Here is a 22,821-nt window from a genome sequence, read left to right on the forward strand (position 1 = left end):
CGTCCTCCCCCTCCACGTCCTCCCCCTCCACGTCCTCCCCCTCCACGTCCTCCCCCTCCACGTCCTCCCCCTCCACGTCCTCCCCCTCCACGTCCTCCCCCTCCACGTCCTCCCCCTCCACGTCCTCCCCCTCCACGTCCTCCCCCTCCACGTCCTCCCCCTCCACGTCCTCCCCCTCCACGTCCTCCCCCTCCACGTCCTCCCCCTCCACGTCCTCCCCCTCCACGTCCTCCCCCTCCACGTCCTCCCCCTCCACGTCCTCCCCCTCCACGTCCTCCCCCTCCACGTCCTCCCCCTCCACGTCCTCCCCCTCCACGTCCTCCCCCTCCACGTCCTCCCCCTCCACGTCCTCCCCCTCCACGTCCTCCCCCTCCACGTCCTCCCCCTCCACGTCCTCCCCCTCCACGTCCTCCCCCTCCACGTCCTCCCCCTCCACGTCCTCCCCCTCCACGTCCTCCCCCTCCACGTCCTCCCCCTCCACGTCCTCCCCCTCCACGTCCTCCCCCTCCACGTCCTCCCCCTCCACGTCCTCCCCCTCCACGTCCTCCCCCTCCACGTCCTCCCCCTCCACGTCCTCCCCCTCCACGTCCTCCCCCTCCACGTCCTCCCCCTCCACGTCCTCCCCCTCCACGTCCTCCCCCTCCACGTCCTCCCCCTCCACGTCCTCCCCCTCCACGTCCTCCCCCTCCACGTCCTCCCCCTCCACGTCCTCCCCCTCCACGTCCTCCCCCTCCACGTCCTCCCCCTCCACGTCCTCCCCCTCCACGTCCTCCCCCTCCACGTCCTCCCCCTCCACGTCCTCCCCCTCCACGTCCTCCCCCTCCACGTCCTCCCCCTCCACGTCCTCCCCCTCCACGTCCTCCCCCTCCACGTCCTCCCCCTCCACGTCCTCCCCCTCCACGTCCTCCCCCTCCACGTCCTCCCCCTCCACGTCCTCCCCCTCCACGTCCTCCCCCTCCACGTCCTCCCCCTCCACGTCCTCCCCCTCCACGTCCTCCCCCTCCACGTCCTCCCCCTCCACGTCCTCCCCCTCCACGTCCTCCCCCTCCACGTCCTCCCCCTCCACGTCCTCCCCCTCCACGTCCTCCCCCTCCACGTCCTCCCCCTCCACGTCCTCCCCCTCCACGTCCTCCCCCTCCACGTCCTCCCCCTCCACGTCCTCCCCCTCCACGTCCTCCCCCTCCACGTCCTCCCCCTCCACGTCCTCCCCCTCCACGTCCTCCCCCTCCACGTCCTCCCCCTCCACGTCCTCCCCCTCCACGTCCTCCCCCTCCACGTCCTCCCCCTCCACGTCCTCCCCCTCCACGTCCTCCCCCTCCACGTCCTCCCCCTCCACGTCCTCCCCCTCCACGTCCTCCCCCTCCACGTCCTCCCCCTCCACGTCCTCCCCCTCCACGTCCTCCCCCTCCACGTCCTCCCCCTCCACGTCCTCCCCCTCCACGTCCTCCCCCTCCACGTCCTCCTCCTCAAAAGATGCTCACAAACTCAAGCTAGCATGCTGGAATATCAGAACCATGCTAGACAAGGCTGACAGCCACCGACCTGAACGTCGGTCTGCCCTCATTGCACATGAACTCCTCAGACTTGACATCGACATAGCCGCTCTCAGTGAAGTCCGCCTGGCAGATGTAGGCAGCCTCCAAGAACGCGGCGCGGGCTACACACTCTACTGGTCTGGCAAGCCTTCGGATGAACGACGCCTATCTGGTGTAGGCTTCATGGTCAAGAGCTTCATTGCCTCCAAACTCAAAAACCTTCCGACAGGCCTCTCGGACCGAATCATGTCCATGCGACTCCCCCTTCAAAACAAGCGTCACATCACCCTCATCAGTGTCTATGCTCCAACCCTCCAGGCGGAACCAGCAAAAAAGGACAAGTTCTACACCGACCTGCGCAACCTCATCCCAACGCACCCCTACAGCCGACAAGGTTGTCATCCTGGGCGACTTCAACGCTCGTGTCGGCAAAGACTCAGAAACCTGGCCAGGAATCCTGGGCAAGCATGGCGTCGGCAAGTGCAACGACAATGGGCGCCTCCTGTTGGAGCTCTGCGCAGAACAGGGGCATGTCATTACAAACACCCTTTTTCAGCAGAGGGACAGCCTTAAGACCACCTGGATGCATCCCCGATCCAAACACTGGCACCTCCTGGACTGCATCCTGGTGCGAGAAAGTGACAAATGAGATGTGCTCCACACCAGGGTCATGCCTAGCGCGGAATGCCACACTGACCACCGGCTGGTTCGCTGCAAGCTCAACCTTCACTTCAAGCCAAAGCCCAGGAACAATAAAGCCCCCAGAAAGAGGTTCAATGTTGGAAACCTGCAGTCAGACGAAGCGAGAGGAAACTTCCAGGCAAACCTCAAAGCAAAGCTCGACGATGCAACCCGCCTCACGGACCCGTCACCTGAAACCCTCTGGGATCAGTTGAAGACTATCATACTGCAATCCACTGAAGAGGTACTGGGCATCTCCTCCAGGAAAAACAAGGACTGGTTTGACGAAAACAGCCAGGAAATCCAGGAGCTCCTGGCAAAGAAGCGAGCTGCCCACCAGGCTCACCTTACAAAGCCGTCCTGTCCAGAGAAGAAACAAGCCTTCCGTCGCGCATGCAGCCATCTTCAGCGCAAACTCCGGGAGATCCAAAATGAGTGGTGGACTAGCCTCGCCAAACGAACCCAGCTCAGCGCGGACATTGGCGACTTCAGGGGTTTCTACGAGGCTCTAAAGGCTGTGTACAGCCCCTCACCCCAAGTCCAAAGCCCGCTGCGCAGCTCAGACGGCAAAGTCCTCCTCAGCGACAAGATCTCCATCCTCAACCGATGGTCAGAACACTTCCAATCTCTTTTCAGTGCCAACCGCTCAGTCCAAGATTCCGCCCTGCTCCAGCTCCCTCAACAGCCCCTAAGGCTAGAGTTGGATGAGGTTCTCACCCTGGATGAGACATATAAGGCAATCGAACAACTGAAAAGTGGCAAAGCAGCAGGTATGGATGGAATGCCCCCAGAGGTCTGGAAGGCTGGCGGCAAAACTCTGCATGCCAAACTGCATGAGTTTTTCAAGCTTTGTTGGGACCAAGGAAATCTGCCTCAGGATCTTCGTGATGCCACCATCATCACCCTGTACAAAAACAAAGGCGAGAAATCAGACTGCTCAAACTACAGGGGAATCACGTTGCTCTCCATTGCAGGCAAAATCTTCGCTAGGATTCTACTAAATAGAATAATATCTAGTGTCGCCGAGAATATTCTCCCAGAATCACAGTGCGGCTTTCGCGCAAACAGAGGAACTACTGACATGGTCTTTGCCCTCAGACAGCTCCAAGAAAAGTGCAGAGAACAAAACAAAGGACTCTACATCACCTTTGTTGACCTCACCAAAGCCTTCGACACCGTGAGCAGGAAAGGGCTTTGGCAAATACTAGAGCGCATCGGATGTCCCCCAAAGTTCCTCAACATGATTATCCAACTGCATGAAAACCAACAAGGTCGGGTCAGATACAGCAATGAGCTCTCTGAACCCTTCTCCATTAACAATGGCGTGAAGCAAGGCTGTGTTCTCGCACCAACCCTCTTTTCAATCTTCTTCAGCAGGATGCTGAACCAAGCCATGAAAAACCCCAACAATGAAGACGCTGTTTACATCCGGTACCGCACGGATGGCAGTCTCTTCAATCTGAGGCGCCTACAAGCTCACACCAAGACACAAGAGAAACTTGTCCGTGAACTACACTTTGCAGACGATGCCGCTTTAGTTGCCCATTCAGAGCCAGCTCTTCAGCGCTTGACGTCCTGCTTTGCAGAAACTGCCAAAATGTTTGGCCTGGAAGTCAGCCTGAAGAAAACTGAGGTCCTCCATCAGCCAGCTCCCCACCATGACTACCAGCCCCCCCACATCTCCATCGGGCACACAAAACTCAAAACGGTCAACCAGTTTACCTATCTCGGCTGCACCATTTCATCAGATGCGAGGATCGACAATGAGATAGACAACAGACTCGCCAAGGCAAATAGCGCCTTTGGAAGACTACACAAAAGAGTCTGGAAAAACAACCAACTGAAAAACCTCACAAAGATAAGCGTATACAGAGCCGTTGTCATACCCACACTCCTGTTCGGCTCCGAATCATGGGTCCTCTACCGGCACCACCTACGGCTCCTAGAACGCTTCCACCAGCGTTGTCTCCGCTCCATCCTCAACATCCATTGGAGCGCTTTCATCCCTAACGTCGAAGTACTCGAGATGGCAGAGGTCGACAGCATCGAGTCCACGCTGCTGAAGATCCAGCTGCGCTGGATGGGTCACGTCTCCAGAATGGAGGACCATCGCCTTCCCAAGATCGTGTTATATGGCAAGCTCTCCACTGGCCACCGTGACAGAGGTGCACCAAAGAAAAGGTTCAAGGACTGCCTAAAGAAATCTCTTGGTGCCTGCCACATTGACCACCGCCAGTGGGCTGATATCGCCTCAAACCGTGCATCTTGGCGCCTCACAGTTTGGCGGGCAGCAACCTCCTTTGAAGAAGACCGCAGAGCCCACCTCACTGACAAAAGGCAAAGGAGGAAAAACCCAACACCAACCCCAACCAACCAATTTTCCCCTGCAACCGCTGCAACCATGTCTGCCTGTCCCGCATCGGACTTGTCAGCCACAAACGAGCCTGCAGCTGACGTGGACTTTTTACCCCCTCCATAAATCTTCGTCCGCGAAGCCAAGCCAAAGACATTTAGCCTCACTGTGATAATAGGTAGCCAAGAACACACATGTAGGAATGGTTGTGGAAGTTAAAATAGTTGGATACAGGAGGCTCAAGTTTTGACCTGCAATCAGAGCATATGTATTTGGTGAAGCAACCACCCAATCTGCGTATGCTCTCACCAATGTAGGTCACACCAGGTACAGTACCTGTAGCACATCAGGCTGAATGGTGTGCTTATAATGCTCAACCTCACTTGGAAGGTTTATTTGTGACTCTGGGTGGATGTGAGGGAAAAGATGTCAGGATGCATTTTTTGCTCTTCCCTCCCATCAACTCTACTACTCTTTTATGAATGCCTACTCTAACCTCAGATGAAAAAAACCTGTCCCTCCATGTTTCCCTCACCACTTGCTAGCCTTCTTCCCGAAGTATTTCTTTCTTGCTTGTTTAACTCTTCTGATATACCTTGCACTCAGCTCTGACTTTGCTTGACTCAATATTAATGGTCATATGTAAGCTGCTCTTGCCTCTGAGCCATGTGAGTGAGATAAGATGAGAGCTTATTCCCATGTTCAGAAGTACAATGTGCAAATCAAGCTACACAAGTACATAAAATACTCTAATAAACAATGAGTATATATTAAATGAGCACATCATAGGAAAAAAAGGTTGAAAGAGAAGGATAAATAAAACCTCATTAAGACATATACACAAAAGCTTGGCCTCCAACCTTTAATAACCTTCTGAGCAAAAGAATTCTCAATATTGTCTTAAATGGATAATTGCTTATGTTGAAGCAATGTCCCCTGGTTCTGTATTTTCCCCATTGGGAGAAACATCCCTCATTCCCATCTTGTCAGGTTCCTTCAGATTTTTAGCTGTTTCAACAAGATAACCTCTTATTCTTCTCAATTCCGGTGAGCATTGAACCAACCTTTTTTCATATCCACAGCCTTGTATACGTGTATTGCAGCTATAGGAAAAATGTCATGAATGTAGAAGAAGTGAAAAAAAGATGCACAAGGATGTTACCAGGAGTGGAAGGTTACATGGAGAGAATGGATAGGCTAAGACCTTTATCCCTGGAATGTAGGCCACTGAGGAGGTCCTTATAGAGGTATATAAAATCATCAGGGACATAGATAAGGTGAATAGTATTTTCTCTCAAGCTTTAATGTGAGAGGAGAAAGATTTAAAAGTGACCCGTGGGTGAGTGTATTGAAAAAAAGCAGGCAGAGGAAGTGGTAGAAACAAGTATAATTAGTAATTTCAAAGGTTCTTGGACAGGTACAGGTACACAATACTTTATCTGGACATCTAAAATCCGGAAAGCTCCAAAATCCAGCAAGTGGGGACCAGCGGCTGGGGGAGGCAGTTGGGGGAGGCAGCTGATGGACCGGTGGTTGGGGGAGACTGCTGAGGGACCGGCGGTTGGGGGAGGTGGCCGAGGGACCGGCGGTTGGGGGAGGTGGCCGAGGGACCGGCGGTTGGGGGAGACTGCAGGGCAACTGGAAGGGGGTGGAGATGGATACAGCAGCACAATTCGGGTAGGCTTTCTGAAATCCGGAAAAATTTGAAATTTGGAACACATTATCATCCAAGGGTTCCGGATAAAGGAACCTGTACATAGCTGTAGTTAGGAAAAGTTTTAAATGGTTTGCACCACAACACAGGCAAAAGGCACTGGCTCAAATCAGCATGGATGAGTTGGACATCGGACCTGTCTTCTTGCTGTATAATTCTATGATTCCCTTGAGACTTCTCTGCCATTCAATACGATTATGGATGATTTATGCTGATCCCAGCTCACCTTTTGTACCTGTTTCCTAGAACACTCAATTCCATGATCTTTCAAATGTTTATATTTCTACTTTAACTATATCTAACAGTCTGGCTTCCACCATCCCAGAAGCATAGTTTTCTAGATTCACTATTCACTGAGAAAATAAATTTCCACTCTTCAATTTTGAATAATTGGCCCCTTATTTGTAGTTTTATCGCCTTGACTATTTCACTCATGAAATCTCCATTAGGAATCAAACTGATAAACATTCTCTGAACAGTCTGAACATTTATTAGCAAATACAACAAATGCCTCACTGATCAAACATTTCAGATAGAAATGAAATTGTTGAAATGACCACAGCAGAAATCGATGAGAGTAAGCAGATCAAAAATTCATTACATTAGTTATATTTTGCAAGATATATATGGATTTTCATGGGCAACGTCAAATGACGACAGAAAGAATTTGCCACAAAAATATTTATTAAAATATGCTTATTTTTAGTACCCACTAAGTAATTATTGCATCCATGGACATAAGTAAGTTAAAATTCCATTGAGATAATTCTCTACTGTTTGAGTCATAAACTCCAAAAAATGAAATGGTTTGTATTCCAATGGAATCCATTCAAATCAAGGTGGAATGATCCTGACAAAAGTTCAAAGCACAATAAGATCTGGATCTTATATTTTATATGCTTCACACTTTGGAGTTTCAGTTCTTCAGTAGTTTTTAAAGAAAACAAAGAATTATTTTAAAAATTGCTTAACTCAGAAAGATAAAAAGAAATGTTCACAAAACGGTCAAAATACTCTGAAGTAAGAGACAAAGGGATATGGAAATAATGTAGGTGAATGTGATTAGAATTATTTTCTTAGGCAGTGATTATTTCTATTGTTTTTTCTCATGCTGCCTTTACTTCCTGTTTGTGTATTGCAGGCAGCTGTGAAATTAATGTAACCTCTATACTGCTCTTGTCAGTGACATGTTTATTGAAGCAACAGGAAGTATGAATGTTTTACATACTCTTCACTTACTATTCTCTTGGCAGTTTAATTTGCTAATTTCTTTAAAATGCAATAATTTTATTACCATAAACAATATTCATTTATTGCCGACTGTGGTATTAAAGGTGCCAATTAAACTGGAGGTTAATTTACTTTTGATGTGACAGTTAATTCAAAATTTTAATGTTTAATCTGGATTTAAGCACTGAATTAATTCTCCATTTTTTAAATGGGAAGATGCTCATGGAAGCCTGCAGTACTGAGCGAGAAGAGTGGAATATAGTGGAAACACCTGAGTTCTTAGCTAACTTTGAGGAGGATCTACAGATTGTGTAAGATGTACTCACAATCTGTAGTGGAAGAATAAGGAGCAAAATGTGTAGGATAGACAGTCAGACCATACAGAGTTACTGTGCCTTAAGGACTGCAACGTTTCACAGGATGATTTACTACCATTTTCTGAAGCACAATCAGACAACTGGTATGAAATGCTGGACTCAATGGCATAACCAAAATCCCATGTAAAGATGAAAAAAAGATGAAAAAGCTTGATGATGATCACTGTGGCCCACTCGTTAGTTGTCATCGAGACAAATTTCAGGAAAATTGTCACATGGCAGAAGGGGTGCTATTGGAAAGAGAAAAGACATCTTACTGAAATCTGAAATTACATTGGGCTTGGATGAGTCTAAACCTGGAGCATCTCAACAGATATGATTTCCCTACTTATGGAAGAATATATTTCAATAGAGAGAATGCACCCAACACTGGTATCTCACTGGTGGAGATGTCGCCACGATTGCCGCGACTGAGTCGCGGCAACTTGGGCGACTCAGGAGACAATAAAATGGCTTGCGCTCTCACCAAGCCAACGCCAGGGTGACATTGGAGACGTCTCCGAGACATCTCCGTGACGTCTCCAGACAAGGTGACAACCAATTCGCCTGGAAGTTGCTGGGACGTCACCGCGACGTCTCCGGCAGTCGTGGCAACGTCTCAGAGACATCTTCTCAGTTGCGGCGACATCTCCACGACATCTCCGGCAGTTGCTGCAACGTCTCCAGAAGGTTCTGTACCCGGTCCAAAAGCTACAACACACAGGCCAAGTGTAAGGAAATGGAGAAAGAAGATTTTAAAAAGGTAGACTAAAATATCAGTACAGTTCAACACGCGAGATTAAACTGGTGGAACAGAGTACAAAGAAAAAGGATGGGGGGGGATGCATCAGATTGCAACAACATAACAATGTAACAACATAACAAGGCATTTCCAAAAAAGCAATCTGAACGTCAATTCACACAAGATGACAATACACTTAGCATGTGTGTTAGCTCTGCCTCGGAGACATCACTGCTTTCCATCCGCATCTTCTTCTGCCTCTTTCCTTTGCTGCAAGTGGTAGCAGCGGAACTGGTACTTGTGCTTGGTCCAGGTCGTGAAGAAGATTCAACACTTGACCCGACACTGATGGCATCATCATCAAGCTCTTCTCTGGAGTGGTGGGCTCTGCCAAACTGTAGAAGAAAATAGGAAAATGTAATTATGAATAATGATCTACTGCATCACATGACACAGTATGTGGTATAAGAAAAAAGTACAATTCATGTCTATACTTACTGAATGAGTCTCATGCACGAGATGCCTATACCCCTCAATGTGCTTCTGCAGAAATTTGTACCTCTCTATGATGAAGGCTTCCTTGGCAGAGATGGTATGTGCAGGCTGCCCTGACTTCTTAGTTGTGTATCGGTTGAATCTTGTCCTCCTATTCCGCAGGTGTGCTAGGAACTGTGCATCTGAAAAAAATAACAGTATTGCAACAATTATATTAGACATATTCATCACTACTACTTTAGCTACATTTTTACATATTTCTGCATGTATTTATTTTAATGCAATTAAATATAAATTCAATGCAACTTAAATATACACTCACATGTAGGTAGGGGCTTCTTGATCTCCTCGAAGATGTTCTGCATATCAACAAGGAAGCTTTCAACCGCTGCTTTCTTGTGCTAGTTATCTTCGTATCTTGTATGCGATTTATTGTAAAATTCCGGATGATCCTCCCAAAAGTCAGCCATTGCCTCTTGATGCCCCTCTTTCCAATCATATTGTTTTCTAGTCGGATTGCCACTGGAACCATCTTCCTCATCTTCTCTAGCTTCAACTGTTGCCTCAGCATCCACAAACTGCGCTGAAGCTGCTACAACTGCTTCATCCTCCTTCTTCTTGCTCTTCCGGTCCCCATTGCCCTTGGGTGGCATGGTGGAAGGACAGTACTACTCTGGAGTTGGAGCTGTCCCCTGGCAAGACAAGATGGTGGAGCCTCTTCCAAGGCAGTGCAAGGAGCAGCAGCAGCAGGAACAATTAGCAGATGAAGACCTTGATCTGTGAATTGGACCAGGATTGAAGGCATCTCGATGATGCCAGCATGCGCACAGTCACGTGGTCTCTAAGTCAAACAGCGTCGCGGAGATGTCGCCGCCTCATCGTCGGAATGTCTCCTCAGTCTCCTTGGTTGTCTCTGAGACCTGCCGGAGACTGGAAAATGTCTCCAAAAAAATGAACGTGTTTAAATTTCCCACGACTCCCCACAGACCTGACTAGTCTCCAGGAGACGTCACAGAGACTCGAGTCGCCACGAGGTCGCCACCTAGTCTCCAGGCCAATGTGATAGGCCCTTTAAGGTCTCGGAGTGGAACCTTGGTATGAACCTTGCCTCACAGTGCTGGAGACCAGGGTTCAATCCTGACATTGTTCGTTTTTTTTGTAATCCGATTGTAGCAGAACAACCTGACGAAACAGTGTTCTCCGGTCCACAGTACAGAACAGTGCAAAATATGCAATGAGACATAACACACATTCAGACAAACTAAACATATGTACAGTACATAAGGATATAGAATATATTAAAATAAATATTACTAATAAAGAGTAGAGGCATGGATAGTTGTTTTAGCAGTCATTCAACAGTCACACTGCCTGTGGGATGAAGCTATTCGTCAGGCTGGTGATTCTAGTTCTGATACTTCTGTATTTTTTTCCTTATACGAGTAGCTGAAAGATGCTGCTTGCTGCACAGTAGGAGTGCTCCCTACTTTTATAAGCCCTCTTTAAAAAATTATCCCATGAAATCACATCAACATGTGGGGGGGGCGGGGTGGGTGGTGGTGTGCAGGTTGTGGAGGGAGACCCCAGTGTTCGTCTCTGGATCCTCTCTGCCTTTTTTTATGGTCCTGTGGATTAACCTCTGATCGATGCTCTTCAGCAATCATACCACGTTGTGATGCAGGCAGCCTGACACACTTGATAGAGCTGTGGCTGGTAGCCAGGCTCAGTGTCATGGGGGGAGCATTCGTGGGCCATGCCCTCTCCCAAATGAGTTATTGTTTCACCACCCCCCCCCCCCCAACCCACAGCATTAACGTCACTAAGGGGTTGTGGATTACACCGGGTGACACCATCAGAGGGGATGTCACCAAAATGAATCACGTGGTTTCATCTCACACATTATAACACACACATTTGTCTAAAACACTGGAGGGAAGGGGAAGTGTGACAGCATAGCGGACGAAGGACGTCCATGGCAGGTATGGCACCCGTTTCCCCTTCCCCCACTGAGTGAGTTTTCAAATGGCAGTTTATGTGCCACTCCCCCACCCCCCGGTGGTTACTCTAATGGCTCCTGATTAGATCTCTACTGATCCCAACTCTGCCAGTAGCCTTGCCTGGCTCAGTTTTCTTAGGAAGTCCAGTCACTGTTGTGCCTTCCTGACAAGTGAGGAGATGTTTAGTGTCCATGATGGGTCACTTCTTCAGTGTACTCTGAGGAACTTGGTGCTCTCCAATCTCTCCCCTACTGAGCTATTTAATATGTAGAGGAAGGTAGACCTCTCTAGTGCTCCTGAAGTCTACAATGATCTCCTTTGTCTTGTCATTGTGCCAAGTACAATACAAAGCCAATGAAATGCAATTACCATCTAACCAGAAGTACAAAAATAGTGCTTTTTACAAGTAACTGTGAATTAAAAACAAGCACTCCAGCAAACAAACAAGTATAAAAATACTGACAATATAATATGGGCACAATGCTGCTCAGCACTTTGATGTAAGGTTCTGCACGGTTACAGGCTCAGGAAAATTAGGTCTTCCTCAGCCTGCTGGTTTGAGAACGGAGGCTGCTGTAGCATGTACCAAATGGAAGGAGAGTAAAGAGTTCATAGTAAGGGTGAGATGCATCCTTGATGATGCTTTTCGCACTGCCCAGACAGTGTTCTGGACAGATGCTCTCAATGATGGGCAATTGGGTGCCAATAATTCACTGGGCAGTTTTCACCACCTGCAGGATGGCCAAGTGAAATCATCGGATATGTAGACACCAAAGAATTTAAAACTTGATACCTGTTCCACTACAACTCCATTGATGTAGATAGGGGCATAAGTATGGTTCCCAGCACACCTGAAGCCCACAATAATTTCCTTGGTCTTCTGGGTGTTAAGGGCCAGGTTATTATTGGAACATCATGTGGCCAGGTGCTGCACCTCATTCCTGTCGGCTATCTAATCAGGCCAAACACCGTGGTGTTATCTTCAAACTTGATTATGGAGTTAGAACCATGTACAGGAACACAGTCATAGGTGAAAAGGGAGTACAGAACCCAGCCCTGAGGCAAGCCAGTGCTCAGAGTGAGAATAGAAGAGATTGCCTAATTTAATAGATTGGGTTCTGTCAGTCAGAAAGTCCAACTGCAGAAGAATGAGCTGATACCAAGCTGGTGAAGTTTGGCGATCAGCTTGGATGAAGTCATGGTATTGAATGCTAAACTAAAATCAATGAACAGCATTCTGATAGAAGAGTTGGGGTTGTCCAAGTGGGTCAGGGCAGTGTGAAGTGCCGTGGAGATGGCATCCTCAGTTGACCTGTTGATGCGATAAGCAACTTGAAGGAAGTCCAGGGTGGTGGGCAAACAGGATTTCAAATGTGATAGAACCAATCTCTCAAAGCACTTTGAAATGATGAGGGTGAGTGCGACTGGATGAAAACTGTTCAGGCTTGAGGCCGTGAGATGCTTCAGCACTGGCACGACAGTGGTAATCTTTAAAAATATTTTATTTATAATTTGAAATCATATGACATTAATTATAACATATTGATACAAACATTATATAATTGAATAAACCCCCACCCCACTCAACCTCCCTCATCCACCTAATTAACACCCTCCCTCATCCACCCAATTAACACTCTCCCTCCTCCCCTACCCACCAACAAACAAAGAAGAAGACAACAATAATCAACTTTTAGCTGCAGAGACCGAGACATCTACCGAAGCAGACTGGGAGATTAAATTTTAATACCAAGAGTTTTTAAATATGGGCCACATACTTTTACAAAACAATGATATTTATCCCTCAAATTATATGTTATCTTTTCTAAAGGAATACAGGATTTCATTTCAGCATGCCACCTTTGCTTTCCTAAATCTAAATCAAATTTCAAAGTAAAAGCCAAACATTTTTTAGAAACAGCAAAAGCCAAAAGTAAAAATTCAATTTAATTCATAGTCAATCTCATCCTAAAGCAATCGACTTAATGACCCCTAATAAAAATAACATTGGATCAAATGGATGGTGGTAATCTTGAAGCTTGTGGGGACAACTGCCTGGGCCAGGGACAGATTGAAAATATCTGTCAGGACCCCAGCCAACTGCCCTGCAGAGACCCTGAGCACACGGCCAGGTATACCATCCAGACCAGCTCCCTTGTGTACATTCACCCTACTCAGGGTGATGCAAACATCTCAGGTGGAAATTGAGAGAGGTAGTTCACCAGGTGGAAGATTTGCTTTAAGGTGATCTCCTTGTTCCCTCGATCAAATCGAGCATAGAAGTAATTGATCTCCTCAGGGACAGATTGCACAGCTGGAAAGGGGCACAGTAGTTGTTGGTTTGAAGTCTATAAAGATCTGTATGCCATGCCACATGCTTTGGGGTTCTGAGGAGTTGATCTTTTGTTTGCAAGCATGTTTAGCCTGAGAGATTCGCCTCTTCAGATTGGCTGTTGCTGAGCTGTAAGTCATCTGGTCTCCAGATCTAAAGGCTAAATCTCTGTCTTTGAGCTGACGGTGAACCTCATTGTTCATCCATGGTTTTTGATTAGCAAAAATTTTTATTTGTTTTTTTGATGTCATTCCATCCACACACACGGTGATGTACTTGATGAGAGAATTGGTATATAAGTCAATATTAATCTGAGATGGGCAGTAAGCACACTTCAGTCTGTGTGATGGAATTATTGATGAAGAACAGAGTCTGCACCTTCAAGCCAGATCTTAATAGTCTTCATTGTGGGTTTCACACATTTAATGACTGGGCTATACTTGGGAAACAGAAACAATAGCCCCTTTCAAACTGCTATATAAAGTGGGGTTAAACGGGCAATTTGCAGTTAGTGTCCTAGTTCCATGGCAGTTTGAAAGGGTCCAACTGGGTCAACCCCATTGGAACCTAACTGGGTCCCTGACCTACTTCAGAGGTAGTCAGGGAACTCAGTTAAACTTGCCTAGATTGTGCCCATGGCCGATTTGAAAAGGAAAATAGCTGACCCGCTTATTCTGATCACATCAGCACTTGTGTGCGTGTGTCACCACGACAGCATGTTGGTGTGAAGTTCAAATGTAGAGGGGGATGTCTGCCGTGCAGGTTATTTAAGGGGGACTTTAAAAAGTGGTAGAAATGGGTTTCTAAGGAATTGATTGGTGCTGATTTATGTCTTTATTTCATCTGTGGTGATTGTGTCTGCTACAGTGGGCATGCATTGTGTGCTCATTTAGAGAGAACGATGTTATTCCAGCCTTTAAACCTGAAGTCTATGCCACCTTAGTGGTGACTGCAGATCATCTAGCTCACCTTTTTGGGATTGTACAAGAAATGGTTAGTTTAAGCAGTTCCTAGTAGTATCTTTTGTAACATTTAATCAGAACACCCTCAATCAGAAACGATGCTAATTTAAGTAATGGCTGGCATATGGTTGGAAGCTAAGGTCAGAGAGCTGCTCTCCATAAGGGGAGATCCTGATGTAAGTCAATTTTTATCTTATACCATGAAAATGGGGAACGGTGAAGAACATATGGTCCATCTCCTATCGGAACATGAAGACTCCATTTGTGACCCCAAATGGGACCCAGCAGAACTGGTAGAGGTGTCTGTCTGCCTTAAAGGCAGCATAAGGTTTATCCTGGACATGGATGGTGGTAGGCCAACTTCAGGTCATTTGTGGAGAAAACCCCATACTGGGCTATCTCATTGACCATGTGGGTGATGCAGGGCAGTGGGTTAGCATCCAGCTAGGTGTACCAGTTGATGGTCTGGCTATATCGATGGCCATCCTTGGTTTGCTGCCCCCTTTTACAACAAGGACCTGGGCTCTCCAGGGGCTGGTGCTGGGCTGTATATCTCCTTCCGCCAGAAACCATTTCACCTTGACCTTGATAAAGGTCCTGTTGGCTGCACAATAGCGCCTGCTCTTGGCTGTTATAGGCTTACAGTCTGGTGTTAAGTAGTTGAAGAGGGTTGGTGGGGGCTTCCGTAGAGTGGAGAGCTCGCAGGCGGACTGGGGCGGTAGCTAGACTGTGCTGTGGATGGTGAGATGGGGGAGTGGGCCACCGAAGGCAAGGGTGAGACTGTGGATGTGACACTGGAAGTCTAGCCCCGGAATGATAGGGGCACAGAGCTTGGGCATGACCAGGAGCATGAACCCTTGGTTGTTCTCCCACCAGTATCAAGTTCACCGAGCAGCACCTTAGTGCCGTGATGGAGTAGTCATAGGTGTGAAAGCGATAGTGAAGTTCAATGAGTATTCCTTTAGTATTAGTGTACGGACCACATTTGGGTGCACAAAGCTCTCAGTATTACCATTATCAGACAGGCATTTTATTACCTTCCCATTAACAGCGATGTCCATCATTCAGCACCTGTGTCCTTGGGGAATGTCCTCCATTATCATGATGGATGCTAGGACTGCCTCGGGGTCTGAGTCGCTGGTCCCCGATGATCATGGCAAGTAGCAGCCAGTGGGTGCCTTTAGGAGCATGGGGTGCGGAGAGTGTGAGCACTGACCATGTCATCTGGTCGGCGAGTCGGGCGAGTTATCAGTGACTGAAATTCTGTGTCATTAACTCCTCTGTTTCCAGTTAAATTTCTTTCCACTGTGTAAAGCACTCCCAATGTTTCTTGTCATTTTCATGAACACTAATCCTTTCAGGCTCTTTCCACTAGTTGAATCCACTTTCTTGCTCCAATGAAGAATCATGGCCTGACTGAGAATAGAGAAGACAACAGAATAAAAAATTCGGACCTTTTAGAAGGGGAATAGACTAGATATGAGCCAGTCACTTCCTCACCATGACCATTTCCCAATTTCCTCTTGAACCATGTTTTGTTGTTCATTGAACGGTTATTTGTTGGTACGAAGGGCCCCTCACTGTTCTGGAAATACTTCAAACCCAGGTTTATTATTTCTGTTCTCGACGTGTCAGGCAGAATTGTGCTTCCAGTATCCTTGTTGAACTTTATAAGTCCAATGTCATGGTGTTCAATCACTTCTGTATGACATTTCGAGGTTCTTTGACACCATCCAGTTCACTAGGTTCATTGGGTCAGGTTCAATCTCATCAGGAAAAATCTTGTCATTAAACTCACCATCATTAGCACCATCATCTTCCCCTCCTGTCATGTCCATGTTCACTGTGGCAGCCTCACTCTTAATCTCGTCATACTCAGATTTATCTGACTTGACTTCCTCCTCGGCTTGTGACACATTTGTACTTTATTCACCTTTGGATTCTAACAAACTTGTAGCAGGTGCAGATAACTCCATGGAATATGTCGAACTACTTGCTCTGCCCTTTTCAAAGAAGGACATGAAGAACTTGCTCGATTTCTTGGCTTCTTCTGTCTCCAAATTTTGTCTCTTTCGTACTTCAGCTCCATTTTCTTTTTTCTTTGTGAAGAAAAGTCTCATGGTCAGACATTGGTGCTAGAATCAGGGAAGCGGTCAGGCTCAGGAATTAGATGTTGGGCAGTGCCACAGCAGGGGCAGGATCAGCAGTCGGGTCACCAGGCAATGAGCACGAGGTGAAAGGTGAGATCCCAAGGATCAGCAAAGTGGTCGGGCATCAAGAGTTAGCTGGTGGGGGTGGGGGGGAGCAATCGGGGCTAGGTAAGATCAGTGAGCATGAGGCGGATGGGTGTTGGGTGTTAGATGAGGCCAAGGTGGTCGAGCATTGGGACTTAGATAAAGGGGGGCAATGGATGGGGCTAGGTAGGATCAGCGAGGCTGATGTGGTCAGGCATCGGGAGTTAGATGTTGGGGGAACAGACAGGGTTAGGTAGGATCAGCGAAGCTGAGCCAGTCAGCAGTTGGGAGTTAGATGGGGGGTGGGGGGGCAACAGACAGGGCTAGGTAGGATCAGCAAGACCAAGGCGGTCAGGTGTTAGGGGTTAGATGGCTGGGGCTAGGATCAATGAGGCAGTCAGTCATTGCGTCGGGCTTGGGAGTTAGATGTCACACTTATTCAGGCAGTACAGCAGTGGGGCAGGATCAATGGTCAGGTCAGCAGGTGATGAGTATGAAGCAAAAGACAAGGATCAGCGTTGGGCTCGGGAGTCTGATATTGGGTGGGTGAGGACAGTGGTGTCCCCCTTTCAAGTGGCGCCCAGGGAATGCATCCTGGCTGCCATATCCTAGATATGCCTCTAGAAATACCCAAGAGAAGCATAGGTGCCAATGGAATTTTAGAACATTAATTAAAAAAATGAGAGGAATTCTATTAATGGGCAGGAATTTATAACACCCATAAATGGTTTGGAAATGTGTGCAAAGTGAAAATGTCAACGTCTGGAACATTGAGCTCAACCTGTTCATGCTTGTGCATACAGAGATGGAACAAAGCTTAGCCACTGAAACTATTGCCATGAGAATCTGTATGTTAATGAGGCTGATGAGGCACCTGCTGTGCCCTGAAAGCAGAGGGAAACCTAGCAGTTGAAATGAGATGTGAATCTCTTCAGGGCAACCTTTTCAATACAGAAGGCTTTTGCTGAGCTTTCAGATGCCATCAATCAAATTCCACCATTCATTGCCCCATTCCCTCACTTTATCAAATGCCTTTTTTTTCCATGGCTCCTTCTCCTGCTGGCCACCCAGATGCAAATCTCTTCAGCCCTTCACAACAATGCTCAATGCTTGTGGGCTCAGGGATTCCCCTAACTACTCTCCTCTCTCCCACCACTTCAACCCTGCCCTCCCCACCCCCAAACCTTCAGACTGCCTACCACCAAAGGCCTCAGAAATTAGGTTCAAGACTTGTATAGTGATCAGTAATCAGAACCTCTGCTGATGTTGAGATCAAATGCCTCATGGAATTAGATTTCCTTCTCTCATAACTTCCCTGAGCATCTCCTTAATTTAAGATTATATTCTCATCATCCTTTGGCCCATTTCAAAGTGATTCCTGCTTTCCTGGAATCACGTCCTTGCAAATCAGCTAACTTTTGGATAGGAACTGCATGACATAGGGACTTTAAAGCATTAAGTCACTGAACAACACATTATTAAATGCCAAAGTACAAAGTCCAATCTAAATTTATAAATTGTGCATACACTTAATAACTGTCTTCTATGTGAACATTCCCATTCCAATAGTAGCACCTTGGTGCAGCAGTTAGTGCTGCTCCCTCCAAATTCTGCAACCCAGGTTCAATCTGACTCAGCTGTTGTCTGTGTAAAGTCTGCTCTGCGTATGCTTGAGATTCCCTCAGCTGCTCCATAATAAATTATACCTAGTGTAGGTGGGTGGCAGGAGATCAAGGGGGATGAATAGACATTTGATAAAGTGATGGTTATTGGGAAATAAATGGGGGAATGGGATTGAAGACACCTGAAAGTTTTCTTCACAGTTGCATCATTGTGCTGCCTCCAGGTACTAACCTTCTCCATTGCTGCCCCATCAAATAAATGTATTAGGTGTTCCTGTGGACCAGGTGAATGAAAGCATAGTGGAGGCTCAGTGAGATGTCATCTGCCGTTGACTTGTTGTGATGAAAGACAAAATGAATGTATAGGTCTAGAAGTTGATCCATTGAGACAGGAGTTAATTTGCTTCATAACAAACCACTCAAAGCACTTGATCATAGTAGATGTAAATGATTCTGACTGGCAGTCATTGTGGCAGGTTACCTTGCACTTCTTGGCCACTGGTGAAATGCTAGTCCTTCTGAAGCAGGTTGAGACCTCAAACTGTAGCAGTGAGAGGTTGAAAATGTCTGCAAAAAATTCCAGCCAGTTGGTCTACATGATTTGAGGACACATTGACGTACACCCACCGCTTGGGCCAGATGTTTTCCAAGAATCACCCAACTGAAGATTCTATTCACGTTGACCTCAGAAATTGGGAACACAGCATCCCCAGGGATCATGGGGTGGGGTTACTAGGGTGCTTCATTATATTCCCTTTCAAAGCAAGCATTGAAGGCATTGAGCTCATTTGGAAGTGTTGTATTATAGTTAATGACACTACCTTGTTTTGCCTTACTGGATTGCGGAGGTGTGCAAGCAATGCCTCAGGCTCTCATCTTCTGTTTGAGACTCCAGTTCACCCGGAAATGTTTTTTTCATTGGTAATGGCCATCTTGAATTTGTATCTACATTTTCTTTATGTTTCTGGATTGCCTGATCTAAATTCCACAGATTGGGTCTTCAATAATTTGAAACACAACTGTACACCCCTACATACCCTAATGATCCTCTACTGTCAGTATCTGAAGATGATATGTGGGCTGCTTTCAGGCAAGTGAATCCAAGAAAAGCATCTGGTCCGGATGGAGTACCCAGCTGAGTACTGGAAACCTGTGCTTACCAACTGGCTAGTGTATACACTGATATCTTCAACATTTCCCTCCAACGGGGTACCTATTTGTTGCGAACAGGCTTCAATTGTACCGGTACCCAAGAAGAGCCTAAATGACTACCGACCACTGGCAATCACATCCACAGTGATGAATTGTTTTGAGAGGCTGGTTTTGAAGCACATTTGCTCCTGTCTGAGCAGTGACATGTATCTGTTCCAAGTTGCTTGTTGCAGCACCTCAGGTCGAGATGCCACAACAGGTGGCATCTCTTTGGCTCAACACAAAGCCCTGGAACACCTGGACAGCAAAGATGGATACATCAGGATGCTCTTTATTGACTACAATTCAGCATTCAACAGCATTATCCCTTCAAAACTAATCAGCAAACACCAAGATCTGGGCCTCAATAAACCACTCTGCGATTGGATTTCTTCATCTCCAGACCCCAAACAGTATGAATTGGAAAGAACATCTCCTCCACAATCTTCATCAGCACGGGAGCATCACAGGGCTGTGTACTTAGCCCCTGCTCTACCTAGGACTCTGTGGCTCAATATGACATACAAAATTGTTATGGGCTGAATTAAAAGGGCTGATGAGTCGACATACAGGATGGAGATTGAAAACTTGGCTGAATAGTGTACTAACAACAACTTCTCATTCAATGTCACCAAAACCAACAAGCTAATTGTAGACCTTAGGAAAGGAAAACCAGAAGTGTACAATCCTGGGATCATTGGGGGAATCAGAGGTGGAGCAGATAAGCAAACTTAAATTGGTCATAGTCACCATTTCAAAGGTCCTTCCCTGAATTCATCATACTAATGCCATCATAAAGAAAGCACATTGGCACCTCAACTTCCTCAGGGGTTTGTGGTCATTTGATATGTCATTGGAAATCAGAATCAGAATTTATTGTCATGAACATGTCACAAAATTTGTTGTTTTGTGGCAGGATCACAGTGCAAACATTACTATAAACCACATTTCAAAATATATAAAATATGTAAGAAGAAGAAAAAGACAAAGTACGATAATGTCTGCTATTCATTGTTCATTCTGAAATTTGATATCAGTGGGGAAGAAACTGTCCTTGTGCTGCCGAGTGCTCGTCTTCTCCTGATGGCAGCAGAGTGAAGATGGCATGGCCTGGGTGGTGAGGGTCTAGAGGATAGAGACTGCTTTCTTAAAACACTGCCTCTTGTAGATGTCCTTGAAAGAACCACCACTGCACACCCCATGTCCCCTGATGATCCTCTGCTCTCTGTATCTGAGGACAGTGTGTGGGCTGTCTTCAGAATAATGAAAGCAAGGAAAGCATCCAATCCAGATGGAGTACGCAGCCGAGTATTGAAATTCTGTGCTGAGCAACTTGCCAATGGATATCTTCAACATCTTACTCCAACAGGGCATGGCACCCACCCATTTCATACATACATACATACAGCAAATACTAGAGCGCATCGGATGTCCCCCAAAGTTCCTCAACATGATTATCCAACTGCACGAAAACCAACAAGGTCGGGTCAGATACAGCAATGAGCTCTCTGAACCCTTCTCCATTAACAATGGCATGAAGCAAGGCTGTGTTCTCGCACCAACCCTCTTTTCAATCTTCTTCAGCATGATGCTGAACCAAGCCATGAAAGACCCCAACAATGAAGACGCTGTTTACATCCGGTACCGCACGGATGGCAGTCTCTTCAATCTGAGGTGCCTGCAAGCTCACACCAAGACACAAGAGAAACTTGTCCGTGAACTACTCTTTGCAGACGATGCCGCTTTAGTTGCCCATTCAGAGCCAGCTCTTCAGCGCTTGACGTCCTGTTTTGCGGAAACTGCCAAAATGTTTGGCCTGGAAGTCAGCCTGAAGAAAACTGAGGTCCTCCATCAGCCAGCTCCCCACCATGACTACCAGCCCCCCCACATCTCCATCGGGCACACAAAACTCAAAACGGTCAACCAGTTTACCTATCTCGGCTGCACCATTTCATCAGATGCAAGGATCGACAATGAGATAGACAACAGACTCGCCAAGGCAAATAGCGCCTTTGGAAGACTACACAAAAGAGTCTGGAAAAACAACCAACTGAAAAACCTCACAAAGATAAGCGTATATAGAGCCGTTGTCATACCCACACTCCTGTTCGGCTCCGAATCATGGGTCCTCTACCGGCACCACCTATGGCTCCTAGAACGCTTCCACCAGCGTTGTCTCCGCTCCATCCTCAACATCCATTGGAGCGCTTGCATCCCTAACGTCGAAGTACTCGAGATGGCAGAGGTCGACAGCATCGAGTCCACGCTGCTGAAGATCCAGCTGCGCTGGATGGGTCACGTCTCCAGAACGGAGGACCATCGCCTTCCCAAGATCGTGTTATATGGCGAGCTCTCCACTGGCCACCGTGACAGAGGTGCACCAAAGAAAAGGTACAAGGACTGCCTAAAGAAATCTCTTGGTGCCTGCCACATTGACCACCGCCAGTGGGCTGATAACGCCTCAAACCGTGCATCTTGGTGCCTCACAGTTTGGCGGGCAGCAACCTCCTTTGAAGAAGACCACAGAGCCCACCTCACTGACAAAAGGCAAAGGAGGAAAAACCCAACACCCAACCCCAACCAACCAATTTTCCCCTGCAACCGCTGCAATCGTGTCTGCCTGTCCCGCATCGGACTTGTCAGCCACAAACGAGACTGCAGCTGACGTGGACTTTTTACCCCCTCCATAAATCTTCGTCCGCGAAGCCAAGCCAAAGAGAGACAGCAAGGAACACCATATATACACATACAAACACAAATACATGATGCATACATCAGGATGTCTTAGTTCAGCATTTAACATTATCCCCTCAAAAATGATCAGCAAACTCCAAGAGCTGGGACTCAATTTCCCACTGTATAATTGGATCCTCCATTTCCCCATCGACAGACCACAATCAGTGAGGACTGATAAGAACATCTCCTCCACAATCTTCATCAGTACTGGAGCACCACAGGGCTGCGTTCTTAGTCCCCTGCTCTACTCGCTTTACACTTATGATTGTGCACCAACGTTCCATAATACCAAAACCAAAGAGTTGATTGTTGACTTCAGGAAGGGAAAACCAGATATGTAAAATCCAGTGATAATTGAGTGATCAGAGATGGAGAAGGTAAGTAAATTTAAGTTCTTGGAAATCACTATCTCAGATAATCTTTCCTGGAGCCAACACACTAATGGCACCGTGAAGAAAGCACGTCAGCATCTTTACTTCCTCAGAAGTTTGCAGAGGTTTGGTATGACATCAGAAACCCTGGCAAATTTCTACAGATGTGTGGTAGAAAGTGTGCTGACCGGCTGCATCATGGACTGGTATGGGGACACCAATACCTCTTAGCGTAAAGCCTTACAAAAAGTAGTGGATACAGTTCAAGAC

Source organism: Narcine bancroftii, chromosome 1 (genome assembly GCF_036971445.1).
Source record: "Narcine bancroftii isolate sNarBan1 chromosome 1, sNarBan1.hap1, whole genome shotgun sequence".
Taxonomy (NCBI): Eukaryota; Metazoa; Chordata; class Chondrichthyes; order Torpediniformes; family Narcinidae; genus Narcine; species Narcine bancroftii.